Source organism: Cricetulus griseus, chromosome 2, assembly GCF_003668045.3.
Source record: "Cricetulus griseus strain 17A/GY chromosome 2, alternate assembly CriGri-PICRH-1.0, whole genome shotgun sequence".
NCBI lineage: Eukaryota > Metazoa > Chordata > Mammalia > Rodentia > Cricetidae > Cricetulus > Cricetulus griseus.
This window is the reverse complement of record NC_048595.1, coordinates 431,867,881-431,883,037: the sequence shown is the minus strand read 5'-3', so window position 1 is coordinate 431,883,037 and position 15,157 is coordinate 431,867,881. Positions and strand designations below refer to the sequence as shown.

The 15,157-nt window shown below is 41.6% G+C and overlaps 1 long non-coding RNA gene across 9 annotated transcripts in view; it reads right to left on the bottom strand.

The window, feature by feature from the left end:
- Window positions 1-7,168: 7,168 nt before the first annotated feature.
- The window catches only part of LOC107977513, a 46,449-nt gene continuing 38,460 nt past the window's right edge, over window positions 7,169-15,157 (bottom strand). For 6 of the 9 annotated variants that reach the window (XR_004768717.1, XR_003481547.2, XR_003481549.2 and 3 more), the window contains 2 exons: window positions 11,704-11,863; window positions 8,876-9,661 (listed from right to left, as the gene is read on the bottom strand). This is a non-coding gene — a long non-coding RNA (uncharacterized LOC107977513). Of the gene's footprint in view, window positions 7,358-8,875; window positions 9,662-11,703; window positions 11,864-15,157 lie in introns of those variants that run through there. The other 3 variants (XR_003481553.2, XR_004768718.1, XR_003481556.2) reach the window with 2 other exon arrangements.

The following is a 15,157-nucleotide window of genomic DNA, read 5'->3' as shown; positions in this document are numbered from 1 at the left end:
CTGCCAATATCAGTTACCATGTTAATGCCATGAATGCACATCATGGTTTATAGGTCAGAGGGATCCATGCTAAGAGATTTCTACATGATACCTACACAAATCCTTACCCTGAGAGAGGCTTTTGTTTTGTCCTAGAGAAAGGAATTCTCAACAAAATATGTCTGACTACTTCCCATGCTTCCTCAGTGAAATTCCAACCCCAACTCACCCACTTCTGCTGAAGTTAACAAGCAGACAGGCTGTATTTTAACTGGACACACTAGACCCTCTGCATGTGGGTGACAGTTGTGTAGCTTGCTCTGTTCATGGGGACCCTAGAAGTGGGATGAGGATCTGTCCCTGGTGCATGAACCTGGTTTTTGGAATCTATTCCCTATGGTGGGATGCCTTGGCTCAACCTTGATGCAGCGGGAAGGAGCTTGTTCCTGCCTCAATTTGCTATGTATGTCATGCTTTGCTGACTCCCATGGGAGGTCTGCCTCTTTCGGAGAGGTGGATGGGTGGGGGACAGGTTAGAAAGAAGATGAGGGGAGGGAACAGGAGAAAAGGACACTGTGTATGTAAAATAAATAAAAAATTTAATAATAATTTAAAACAAGAGATTTAAATAAACCAGCAATGCCCATTAAATAAGTAATTGAAGATTTTCCAGCATACTTTCTTTTGTGGAGTAGATGCTGACCTGACAACAGGAATAAGCAAATCTCAACAATCCTAATGCCATCTCATTAGAAGAACCTGACCCCAAAGGGCTCTGGACCCTGTACGGAAAGAAGACATTCAGAGATCACGTGGGCCAGATCTCCCTATCTATTGAACGGTGTTAATCTTCTCTACTCCCCGTCCTGGGGAAATGGGGAAAATGGGCTTCTTATATGATGCCTCTGTGGGGTTAGCCAGACTGCCACCATACAGCTGCCACCTTACTCTTCATGCAATATTGAGTTAGAGGTGAACCTGAATCATTAAGATGAAAACAACTTCCTTAAACAAGCTAAAAAAAAAAAAACCCAGATTTTGGAAAATAAAATGAGAGATGTTATTTGTAATATTTGAACTTTCAATCAAGAACAGATGAAAAAAGATGCAGAGAGAACCTATTAATAAATCATAGAAAAGCTAAGCATGTAACTCAGAAGTAAAGCATTTGCTTAGCATGCAGGCTTTGTGTTCAGTACCTGTACTGAAACACACATACACACACCCTTGAATGCATGCAATCTGACACACGCATGCACTCATGCACACACAGGCACACACACTCGAACACACACATCCTCAAATGTATACACACACACTCACACACACACACACACACACACACACACACACACACACACACACACACCATGAACAACAGTATGAAGCATAGTATTTAAACTGTTCCCAGAAGACTGACAAACTCAAAGGTTCATGATGTCTCAACCTGTAACCCTCATCCTGGGGAGACTGAGGCAGGACGAGTGTCTGGGACATTCTGGGACACATGTCATTACCAGGTACCAGGACTACACAGCAAGACTCTCTCTCAAAACCAAAGATGGAGAAGGAGGAGGAAAATGAAATTGGAAAACACTAGGCATATACTACCGGTTTTTTTAAAGTGTGAAAACAAATTGGAAAATGTTGCCACCTTCTACACAGAAACAACAACAATAACAAAGTGGCTTCCAGCAAGAGGACTCCATCATACATTCCCTCTGCAATATTTCAAAGCTGCAGGAAAGTGAAATTCCCTCCACAGCCCACTAACCAAAATGACTGTAAAATCAATATATCTCTTATCTGTCATGGCTTGAAAGGACTCTGAGAATGTAGCAGACAAATACCACGCTTTAGGATAATTCTTGAAAAAGCCACCTAACAAACAGAAAATGAATCATAATAACGAGCTCAAGACAGAAAGATAAGAGGGAGTTAGGGACAGTAATCTATGAAACTCTGTAATAGGAAAAACAATGATGGTTGGAAAAGGAAAGGGTGGAGAGGGAGAGAAGGAGGGAGGGAGGGAGGGAGGGAGGGAGGGAGGGAGGGAGGGAAGGAGGGAGGCTATGCCAAGATATGTAGGCAAGCACCACCTTGGAGGGCAGAGGTCAGGAAGTCAGCTCTCTTCTTCTATCATGTGAGTTGAACTCGGGTCATTATGTTCTTGCCTGCCACAGGAATTCTCATCACAGTATCATTAAGAAACCCAAGGCAGCAGATCTCTGTGAGTTCGAGACCAGCCTGGTCTACAAGAGCCAGTTCCAGGACAGCCTCCAAAGTCACAGAGAAACTCTGTCTCGAGAAAAAAAAAGACCCAAGAGTGGTAGAAGGATTTCTAGGGACACAGAGACAGGAGGCCTCCTGGGGCTTCCTGGCCAGACAACCATTCTGTCTGTCCTAATTGATCAGCTCCCGGAAAGTGGGAGACCCTGTCTTAAAGGTCACAGTATTTTAAAGTTGTTCTCTGGCTTGCCCATGCAGGTACATAGATGCACAGGCTCAGCTACACACACATGCATCACCATGACAAGTACAAAATGGATCTAGGTTGTGTGCCTCTAAGCAGCTTCCTCTGCTACTCCTTGTCTGAATATTGATTCAGATGACTTGAAGGTTGTCGTATCTCTGTTGGTAAAGGCAAGACAATTAAAGGAAAGTTGGAAGGTCAATGGTGCCTCTCATTTTAGTTTTGGGTTTATATTAAGGAATCTCTGGGCAATGTTTTCTATGGATGCCATCATTAGCTTGGTGAAAATGAACCAGGGCAGTAGGTTTGTAGAGATCACAAGAATTGCCAGGGCCCAACCTTACAGTGACCTTGTAGCATCTTCATGATGTACAAAGGGGAAGGCAGACTTCTAACAAGGATTCTGCAGCATTATGTTCAAAATAAGTGTAAAAGAAAAGGTGCAATATTGATGTTCAAAGTTTGTATTTCTTTTTGTTCACCTTTCTGTTGTGTCAGAGGCCACAGAGCTACAACTGAGTTAAGTTAGATTTGTAAAGAAGGAATTTGAGTCTGAATTATTTGTCATTTTGTTTCTTATTAGACATAGAAATTTTTTTTCAAAATCAAGTATGTCTCCAACATGAAATACATAGAGAATACACATTTCTTTTCCTATAGTTGAATTCTCTCTACTACAATGCAAGCTTGATCTAGCTAATCTTTAAAAGCCATTGTGTTAAAGGTCCATCAAGAGTTCAGCAAGCAGATCATTGGGTGAAGTGAAATCTACTCTCATTGTTAAGGGGATACTTTCTTCTCTCTGTACTCTACTGTCATAAAAAAAAAGAATTGGAAATAGGTAGGTCATTCAGTCAGTAAAATGCTTGCCATACAAGTGTGAAGATCTGAGTTCAGATCCCCAGCACTCATGTAAAAACTGGATGTATACTCTAAACACTGAGGAGGTAAGTACAGGAGAGTCTCTGGGCCTCCCTGGACAGCTGGGCAAACCAAGTTAGTGATCTCCAGGTTCAAGGAGAGATTCTGTCTCAAAAAACATGGAGAGACTCTGTCTCAAAAAAAAAAACAAAAACAAAAAAAACCTACCGTGTAAAGAAACTAAGGAAGACACACAAGGTTTGCCATATGTATATATGATGTATATGTAGGAAAAAAAAAACTTTTTTCAAATCAGTAAGGATTAATCAATCTTTTCTTCTTGTGGGAAGAGAGCTTTCCAAGATGTCTTTAGAAATAATATCACAAAGATAAAATCAGGAAATCCTTACTAAGATTAAGATCCTCATCAAGGTAAAAAGGCACTGGGCACCATAGCACATGCCTGTAGTTCCAGCTACTCGGGAGGCTGAGATAGGAGGATTGCTTGAGTCCAGGAGTTCTGGCCTGTAGTCTGCTAAACCGATCAGGTGTCCGCACTAAGTTTGGCATCAATATGGTGACCTCTGGGAGCGAGGGACCACCAGGTTGCCTAAGGAGGGGTGAACCGGCCCAGGTCAGAAATGGAACAGGTCCAAACTCCCATGCTGATCAAGGAAAAAAGGCAGGATTTTCTTATTTTTGAAGGTTGCCCTATGAATCAGCACTTAAAATTAGGGCTGATGAAAGAGTCGGGTGGAAGACTTTTCCATTCTGGAGCAGCCCTATTCCTTTACTGTCACATACCACAGACATACCTCAGAGAGAAGAGTCCACAGCTCCTGTTGCCAAGCAGTCCTGGTCAGTGCACTCTGTCTCTCATCACATCTTAGTTAGGGTTTCTATTACTTAGAAGAGACACCATGATAATGAAAACTCTTATAAAGGAAGCATTTAATCGGGCTAGCTTTCAGTTCACAGGTTTTGGCCATTGTCGTCATGATGGGAAGCATGGTGACACACAGGCAGGCATGGTGCTAGAGAAGAAGCCAAGAGCTCTACTTCTGGATCAGTGGGCAGCAGGAAGAGAGAGTGACACTGGGCCTGACTTGAGCATTGAAACTTCAAAGCCCACCCGCAGTGACATACTTCCTCCCACAAGGCCACGTTTACTCCAACAAGGCCACACCTCCTAATAGTGCCACTCCTTTTGAGGCTATGGGGGCCATTTTCAATCAAACCACCACCCATAAACACACAGCTGAGCAGTAAAGCCACAGATTTCTACAGTCTCCCGGTGTCAGGTCAGGTCACAGTTAAGTGACAAGCAAAATGGACCATACTGACTCCCCAGTACTCTTTCAGAGAAAATACGTATCAAAGTCCCACTTTGTTTGTAAAGTTTTTTATTGATTTCACATTTCAGTATCCTCATTGTAAAACACAAGAGCACAGAGAAGAGAATAGGTTTGACTTCTGTTCTATTCCCAAAGCCAACCACTGTTAACATTTTGGTCATAAATACCACCACTATTCTCATGCAAATATGCACAGTCAAAATACATACATGCATATATCCATAGTCATATGTACATACATACATATACATGAGCCATGCCACACATCACACAAAGTGTGAAGCTTCATGAGACTATTTTGGGGTCTTTTACTAGCGTTTCCTCTTCCTCTTTCAGAAATGCCACTTCCATGCCTTCCCAGGTCTAGTGTCTTCCATCATTCATATCTGTTTATAGCTAGGTATTTTGGATGAGATGGTGTTTATAGTCACTCTAAAGTAATATCCTAGATACTCGCACACCCCACACTACATTTCTGTGTAGTCTAGATCAATGCCTGATATTTGTATTTGCTGTCAGCCTGCCTCCCTTCCTGCTTGAATATAAACTCCAATGGACGAAGGTCTTGGCTGCCTCAATCATTATTTATGCCTGGCAGGAAAAAAGGTGGCAATGATTGCTGCACACTGCTATTTATGTTCTTCAACATGCCATGTGCCAGTGTCCAGGAAAGCATATGATGCAGATGAAGGGCAAAACACACAGATGTTAAACAAATGACTCCTCTCTCAAGATACTGATTCAAAAAGTAGCATGACATGGTCAAAAATCCAACAATGTTTTTTATGATATCCTCATGCCAGAGAACATGGTCAACTTTCAACTGGAGTGCCGAGCAATACAATTGGGGAACACAAACACGCAGAACACTACACATTCTCCTGTAACCATTTAGCACCTTATCTGGTCCCTCATTTAGTTTAAAACAGTGACAAGTTCCGAGATCCCTGCTTTGAAATGTCTGATGAAGATGCCTCCTAGCTTTCTAGTAAACTTCCTTCCCCAAGGTCCTATAATTCCTGAATTTAGCCCAATGGTTTGCGTCTTTATTTCCAGGCCCCTGGGACTGCTCTCAGGATACACTGTGTTCTAGCTTCTTGTCATGTAGAGTGGCCAGTCATTATATGCACTGTTCTACTAGCTGCATGTTTTAATACACACACACACACACACACACACACACACACACACACGTACATTATTATCAACTAACAGTGTCTTATAAATCTAAGCAAGGGCTTTGTTTCTTTCTTACATGGTACATAAATAGTCCATCTTAAAAATTAATGGCATCTCAGACACAATTAAAAGTTGTAACAATACTGAGTTGTGGTGGCATTCAAAATTCCTGGCAACATAGATGCTGATTAAATTAAACAATGTCCAGCCAAAGCATGGGAAAGTGGGCAGAGGAGACACTGTGATGTCATTACAACTGCTCTATGCACCTGAATCTAGACATAAAGCACTCAGAGAGGCTGTTCCTCCTCTTCTCCTTCCTTCTACAAAACAGCACAGCCACACAAGTCCAAGCTCAGGACCCATGCTACCTCCATGACCTTGATGACATTCTGAATCTGACTGTGGCTGTGTACCAGCTGCTCCACTGAGTTGTACTTAACATTAGGTGGACTAAACCATGTGAAGTAGTAAGTGGCTGGCAAAAGAGGTTGTTTATACTTAATTTTCATTCTCTATTTTCTTTCTTGCGTGCATTATGTTCTGCCCTCCCCACTCCATATCCCCGCTCCTTGGAAACAGAAGCTATATAGGAAGGAACTGAGTTTTCTGCCCCACTTAGCAAGAAAGCAGAGCTTCAGAATCAGAGGAATTGCATGTGCCCTGATGAAGATGGCTGTAGTGTCTTCTGTCCTCAGCAACACAGATGTCTAGAGCCACATAATTCCTTATTACCAGGGGCTGTCTTGACACCACTAGATTTTTAACCACATCCTTGGCCTCTACTGACCAGACATCAATAGCTGACCGAGCATGTTGTGAGACTCAAGGATGTCTCGGGATGTAATCAAATGTCTGTACTCTTCCCTCCATAGACAAGCGCTGTTCTAGTGTTCACCAGGTATTCATCTTATTCCTATTTCATGTCTTCACAGTGGAAATAATACAGAAAGCAGCTCTGAGGATGGGGCTCTACACAAGGAGTTTAGTTTCTGCCATTTCTTCTAAGGCTGCTAAAAGCAAATGAAGACTTTGCTTCTCACTCTACAGCTACAAGCGTGGGTTTAATGTGTACTTTTCAGGGATAGTTAATGCTCCCATAAAGCTGAAATGTGGCATGTCTGAAAAAGAATGGCCACACTGCAGACAGCTGGGAACAAATTGTCACAAACAGAGAACACAGGTTTCCAAGCAGATTTCAACACAAACCCCTCCCTAAGACCAGGCTCTGAGGCCCATCAATGTGTCCCTAAATGTGTCACTCCAGGGTCACAAATTGAGGGTTCTGAAGAACAATTAGAGAGTCACCGTCCGTGCCACATGTTTCTTTAGCTGCATATATATTTTAATGTACAGTAAGATGTGGACAGGTTGGATAAGAGCTAAATGATAGCCATCATCAGGTCTTTTTTTTTTTTTCTGTAACCCAGAGTCCAGTTAGTGTTGACTATGTAGACATGGGTGTGTGGCCATCTGCTGGAGTATGGACAACCTGTCATCAGCTGAATCCCTGAAAAACAATGATACCCCTTCTGTTAGTATTCAGGCATCTGCACTGGCCTGCCTTTGGGTTCTGACAGGATAGGTCCTCAGCATTCCCTTTTTAGTGTGTGTGTGTGTGTGTGTGTGTGTGTGTGTGTGTGTGTGCTTTTATGCCTATCTCTCTGTCTCCCCCCATCTCTCTTTTTTCTTCTGCTGCTCCTATCCCCAGAGATTGGTCTTCCCAACCACCTTTTCCCATTCTCTTTCCCCTAATTAAAAAAAACAAAAACAAAAACAAAACAACAACAACAAAAAAAGACAAAAAACAAAAAAATACTCCACGTTAGCTCTGTTGAATGGCATCTTTCGTCTTTCTTCTGCACCACTTAAAAAAAAAAAGCTACAACACCCTTCCCTAGCAACCATCAATTACCAGTAGATCCTCATTTAGGGGTAGGGTGTTGTAAGTCCCTCCCCAATCTGTGCTAGAATGTCAGTTGGCTTGATATTGCCAAGATTTTGTGCAGTCAACCAGAGCCACTATGAATTCATGAGTACAACAGCTCTGTATAGCCAAAAGACACTATTTTGCAGCAATCCTTCCTAACCCCTGGTTCTTATATTCTTTCCACCCCCTCTTCTTTGATGTCCCTATGCCGTGGGGCTATTTCTTCACACAGCACATCTGAAAGGACATGGTGTTGCTGCGGATGGCACCCAAGGTTGCTCTCTGACCTCCATGTGTGTACATGCATGTCCATGCACACATATGCACACACACATACTTGCATGTGTACACACATACATATGTGAATACCTACACATGTGTAAGCACACACATATACATGGACACACATGCATGCACATACATGTATAAAAAGAGCATTGCACTGACTAAATGTAGAGCCACATGTCTATATCCCCAGCGCTTGAGAAATGGAGGCAGGATTCAAGGCTTGGTTACATCAAGTTCAAGGCCAGCTTGAACAACCTAAGACCCTGCCTCTAAATAAATAAGTAAATAAATAAATAAAACCTGAATGCACCCAAGCCTCTCTGTAGCTCCTGAAAGTACTGATGTGGCAATTCTCTGGAAGCTCCCTGAACATATTACTTGTGGTGCAGGTTTCCATTACTACCTGAAAACACCAGGCCATCGCCACACTGAGATGAACTCATCCTTGAGTTTGCACGTGTACAATATAGATAACCCATCTTAAATAACATTTTTATAAAAATACAGTGTTTGGTTTTTCTGGATAAACTACAAAACTTCAATACACTTCTATACTCTAGAATAATTTGGAAGTGAGTATTTTCATCTTCCTGTGACTATGGTGCCCTCAGAACAACTTCTGACTTCATATGTAATCATACTGGACACATTCACTAAGCGCCCAGCTGTCACACATGAAGCTCAGTGCCCAAATGCATTGTCTCATTTAATTCTCATTTAAGTATAAATGTCCCAAGCTGACATTCTCTATAAAAAAATGATTAATTATATATTGGTTTCTAACTCTTAAAATGTACTTTTGCCCGGATGTTACTTTCTTCAAATCATTTATTTATAATACAATATAGAAACAAGGAGTAGGTAATTTGATGAACATTGATTACTTTAGAAGAGACTTCCATAATATCCTCAGTGACCATCTATTTTCCAGTTGACATTTGTAACCTCTGGCCTTTATAAGATGGCAATCAATCACCATGCATGCCTTTCACATTGAAACTTTCTTGGGAAAAGAGAAAAAAAGTTTGGGATGGAAATCTGTCCTTTTTACTGTTCTTCCAATTTTTTTTAATTGAAGCATCTGATAATCTACCAATATCAGGTCATAATGAAGTTATCCCAGACCACACTTACAACAAGGGAGGTTTGAAATATAGAGAGACCGGTTCACTATGTGGTATATTGGGGGATAAGGCTTCCCCCCTTAAATGAAAGTGTCATTCCTAATTGAACCCCTATTGTGGGAATAAATTTTCCATTAAAATGCATTTCTCTAGCAAGAGAAATAATATATTGACTCCATTATCAGATTCTTTACACGGGTTCTCATTTATAAAATCTAAACTAAACGTATTTTTCAATGAATGGTGAAGTTTATGTTCAATGTGGCTTTATTCTGTCACTTTGTCAATAATATACAGCTGTGAAAATCTGTGAGCTATTATTGTTTTACACCAATGGCACCTTATTGTCAAACAAAAGTGAACTTTGAAGTAGTTTAGAAGTTGGTTTAAGAGAGAGCAAGGTTATATCTTCTCATTCCCCAATTTCAGAGCAGGTCACAGGTCAGGTCCTATGACTGGGGAAATGATGGTTCTGTGGAAAAGTGAAGACAACAGTGAGAACAGCTCACAGTTTCCTGTGCCCAATATTCCTCCAGCTGGCATCTCTCATTGGCATACGAACAAAGCTGGGCCTCTGGACACGGCATAAGACAGATGCATGGAGAGTGTGACGATCAAACTTGCATGCAAAGAGATGCATGGAATTAAATGCAACACAGCATTGTGTCCTTACATTTTTCTGTGGGGAGTATCATCAGATTCCATTGCCATTTTAGAAACATGAGACTCCAGTGTGAAGAAAGCGGTGTGGTTAGGGAACAGTGTCCTAGGCCACTGGCAATACCCAACCAACTCAGTTCAGCAGCATTGGACAAGCTGGGCATGGAACCCTCTCTCATCTGTCACACTAAGTGGGAGGTGCCTTGTCTATGGCTAAAGAATAACTCTGTGTGAACCATCAGTGTGCTTCAAACATCCATTCCCTTCCCCCGCCAAAAAATCAAAGCGGTTGGAACGGTGACAAGAACCTATCTAGAAGTGTCGCTAAAGACCTTCACATTTATGGGTGTCAAAAGACTGGGACTCGTTGTAAAAAAATACAAATAGTGAAATGCTGCAGTGATCTCCCCAGTGAACTGCCTGCCATGGTGAGGTCATCGGATGAAGTCAGGTAGCAGGTGGATGAGATGCTGATGAACTCCATGTCTCCACAGTCAGGAGATGCCCCTTTCCCTTCTGCTTAATCCCAAGGAATAAGTCTCATTTTAAGGTGTACATCCCTAACATCTCTCAGATTCAAAGACACTGGAATTTCATTTTTGACATATAATATGATAACTTGCACTAATCCAGAATTCACCACTTGTGTTTTTGTATGTAAATGCCTGGATTAATGTACCATTATACAGATTTAGATATAGAATATTTCTGTCACCCAGTATTCTTGTGCCTTTCCTAACTAAGAGCCACTTCTGGTTCTTACTACTATCCTGACTTCTATTTTCGTCGATGAGTTTTTCTCATTCTTGACTTTTATATTAAAGAGAAAGGTGCATACCCTTGTTCCTTCCATTGACTATGTCTTTGAGAGGCATCTAGTTGAGTGTTATAATAAGTAATCTGTTCCTTTTATTGCTTCATTGTATGGATATACCACAACTTATTTATCTATTGTACTCTTATCTGCATACTGAATTGTTTCTAATTTGAGGCTATGATGAATAAGACTTCTAGAAACATTTTTTGGTTTCCACTGGAATTTAATAACCATGTTTTGATTTTATGATTTTCTGTAACCAGATCTGCCTGCCTTTGCCTCCTTCTTAACTGCTAGGATTAAAGGCATGTGCCACCACTGCCCAGTAATACTTTTTGTTTGTTTGTTTGTTGTTTTATTCTTTAACAGCAATGAAGGAAAATGTCGACTTTATGTCATAAACAGACACAACAGTGTCACTATTAAATTCAGTTTATTTGAAAACAATAAAATTTTTAGAGAAATCTTAAATTAATAATTGAACAGTAGGGAATATATTTGTCTGAGTTCATGAAACCAACAGCCAAAACACCATGAAAATGTTTTTGAGATTATTTGGGGATTCTCAAACAGTCAACAAGCAAGTCAAACATTGAGAAAGTAAACACTGTAGGAACTTAAGGAAGAGGTAGATTCCCAAGGGCCAAGGTGGATATAGGGCTTTGAATCTCACTCAGCAGTGTTACTAGCCTGAGGGAGAATATAGCTTTATTCACATTGAGATGCCCATCTTCTGGAAAAAGAGCCTGGCCTCGAATAAGTTTGCAGTACACTTTCCACAAATTTGGGCTCGATTACTAGAGGGACATCAAAGGCCAGCTAAGGAGAAAACAGAGCATGCCACAGGCGGGGAAACAAGAGAAAAAATCAGACCGAGGAACACAGCAGATCCTCAGACTAGCAAACAGAGCAGGCTGAATGGAGATGGTCCTTATGTGGTGCAGGAGAGGGAAGAGGGGAGGAGGGTCTGCCCAGCAAGAAGTAGAACCACAGACCCCACTCGTGGGCTGTATGCAGACAGATGATCATGTACTCACTTGAATGTCTCCCTCGCTAGGGGAACTTCAGAAACACGAGGCAGATTATCAGCAGAAAGCCATTCAAAAGACAACTCCCAGATTTCCATGGTGAGTGGGTCCTAGGCAGCTCATCACAGTCTTCTCTCTACAGCAGTCTCCAGTGTTGATTGCAGTCTGCCTAAGGACAAGCATCAATCTGACAACAAAGCACACACCAAGCCCCGAGAGCCCCAGATGTCCATATTCCAGGAATTCTGCTTCCAGAATTGAGTCTTTGGCTTCTCATTGTCATAGCTGAATGTGTCACATGCATCCAGTATTTCATCCAAATGGGAAAGTTTGCTTGGAAGAGCCCTCCATTACACAGCTGACACTGGTTTTGAAGGGGCTAATTATGTTTAAAGCTAGTCTGAGGCACAGAGGCTTTGGGCCGTGAAATATCTTTCCATCAAAAAAAATGTGTTTTGTAAAAGCACAGAAGCTGAAAAAAATCTGTGACTCTCATTAGGAGTGTGTTTCATGATGCAGAGATCTAAAACTCCTGACCATAATTATTCTGATGGGTCGTAAGACTCAGAATCTGCTTTCCATCTCTGTGAAGCATAAACTTGAAATTATAAGGGATAAGTATAGGTAGTAAACTTTGTAAACTGACTAAAAACCTCTCCTGAGCATACCAGTGTTCTTAGACTCAGGGAGTGCCCAAGGCAACGCTCGGGCTTTCGAAAACTCTGAGCATTGGCATCACAACCCAAGGCAGAATGGGTACTGGTGGCAGGCAATGCACTCAGAACTTAGATCTGGAAATACAGCCTCCTTCCATTCTGGAGTACGGGATTTTGAGTAAAACATATCACTTCTTCATCACCTTACACAGACAAGAAAAGAGGTATAAGCTGTGGCCCTATCCAACTCTAACATGTCACAAGAATGCTACCTTCTATTGTAGTGAAGATCTAGATCCCATGTAGGTAGCCCCTTTACCGCTTCTAAGTAATGCTCAGACAGCACATGAAAGGGTTTCTCTGAGGTGACTCCATTTAAACCCATAGTGTTGAGTAGATGGCTCTCCCCAGGACCAGTGGGCAGCAACCACTGGTGACATAGATGAACAAAAGGGCAGAGGAAGAGTGAACTCGCTGTCTCTGCTGGAACTGGAACAGGACTTTCCTTTTTTTGTGCATAAGTGCTCTGGTTCTCAAGTCTTTGCATTCAGACCAAGGCTTTCATGCTCAGCTTCCTGGTCCTTGGATCTTCAAACTTAAGTTGAATGACACCAATGCATTTCCTGCATTGTGTGAGCCAATTTCTATGATCAATATAATATGTATCAGATCTTATTGCATGCATTTTCACACACACACACACACACACACACACACACACACACACACACACACACAATTTCTCCAAAGAATCCAGACTAGTTCAGCAATGCTAATCATCACTCCATAGTTCACACAGAATGGCAATGCTTCCAATCCACCATTACTGCAATGTGCACTCTAGGCTTATTCTCACACAGTGCAACGAGATAGTTGTCACTATTTGCTTGTGGCCATCACACAATCATGGAGTTAAAAATGACCCTGTAATAAAAATAAGTTTGCAGAAACATTCCCATGAATCCTTTAACTCCATTTTCCTCTTACTTCCTTGGCCAGAAGACTCTAGTCAATCTCAACATAGCCTTTGTCCCACCTTTAACAACCAAAGCCATGACAGGTGTATCATTCTCCTCTACTCCATGGATACAGTATACTTTGCAAGTTTGATGCTTGTGACAATCCAGCTTCTACTGGGTCCATCGGCACCACTTTCTCTAACCGCAGTGCTACTTAGATCTCTACACTGAATTTCAGTAAGCTTATAGTATTTTTAAGCTTTTTCATTGTTCTTACCTCTTGTGGTGTCCTGTGGTCAGTAATCTTTTACATTATTAGTGATCATTTGGGGCTGCCAGAAACCATGCTCATGTGTGCGCATGTGTGAAACTGATAAATTTCTTTGCTCCACTGGCTGGCCATTCCCCTTGTCTCTACCTCTAGAGAGGCCACCATATTCCTTTGGATATCATAATTTTAAATTGGGCCAATGAATAACCTACAATGGGCCCTAAGTGTTCAAGTAAAAGGAAGAGTAATGTCTCTCACTTTAAATAAACAGCTAGAAATGGCTACAAATAGTGATGAAAGTAGGTGAAAAAAACAAGGTAGGCCAAAAATGCTCAGCCTCTTGCACCAAATGGCTGGCCATGTCATGAAAAGACAGGAAAAGTTCTTGGAGAAAATGGGATGCTTCCCCAGTGAACACACAAGCTGGAGACTTATTGCTCCTATAATCTCGACAGAGGATTAAATCAGTCACAACATTCAGCTAAGCCAAAGCCTTATCCAGAGCAAAGCACCAACCCTTTCCAGTTAATTGTATGAAGGCTGAGCAAAGCAAAGGCACTACAGAAGAAAAGTTTGGACCTAACAGAGGTTGGCTCAGGAGTTTTAAAGAGACATGCCACCTGAACAACAAAGCACAAGAAGCAGCAGGCAGGAGACTGAAGCTGCAGCAAGGTACCCAGATGGTCTCACCATGATCATGGATGATGGTGCATCTACTGAGTGACAGACAGACAGACACTCAGTATAGAAAATCAGCTTGCTATTGAAAAGTAATGCAACCAAAGACTGGGTGCTGCTTAATTTCAACTATCAACTTAGCTCAACTTAGGATCAGGTTGGCTTGTGGGAGACTATCTTAATCATTACTTAATATTGGAAGACCCAGCTCATTCTAAGTGGCACCATTCCCTACACAGAGGTTCCTGAGCAGCATAAGAGAGGATCAAGCTAATTGGAAATGAGCAAGCAGGCAAGTAGAGATGCATGCCTTTGTTTCTTTCTACTCTTGACCATGGATGTGATGTCACCTGCTTCCAGTTCCTGAGCAACCATAACCTGAGATTATAAGCCAAATAAACTCCTTTCTCCCCTAATGTGATTGTTGTTGGAATATTTTATCACCACAGCAACAGAAATGAAACTAAGACAGGCTGTCAAGACTAGGGAGGAAATGCCAATGCCTGGTTTCAAACATTCAGTAAGCAGGCTAACTCCGCACCAGGGACTAATGTTGGTGAGTTTAAGTTAATGCCCAGGCTTAGGTAGCATTCTGAAAAGTCATGGGCCATTAAGAATCAGAATCACTCAACCCATGCTCTGTAAATGGAGCAACAAATCCTGATGACAGCACATCCATTTGCAATACAGTTTGTTGAATATTTTTAGCCCAGTGTGGAGAACCACAGCTCAGCATTAAAAGATTCCCATTTGTTGGCAAGCCCCTCATCATCAAAGATCTCTGATGGGCATTTACAAGATTAGTGTTATTTTTATGCTTGCCAAAATAGCATCCATTCTGAAGCTAATAGATCAAGGAGCAGTGTGGACTTCCAAGTATCACTGTTTTGAAGAAACAC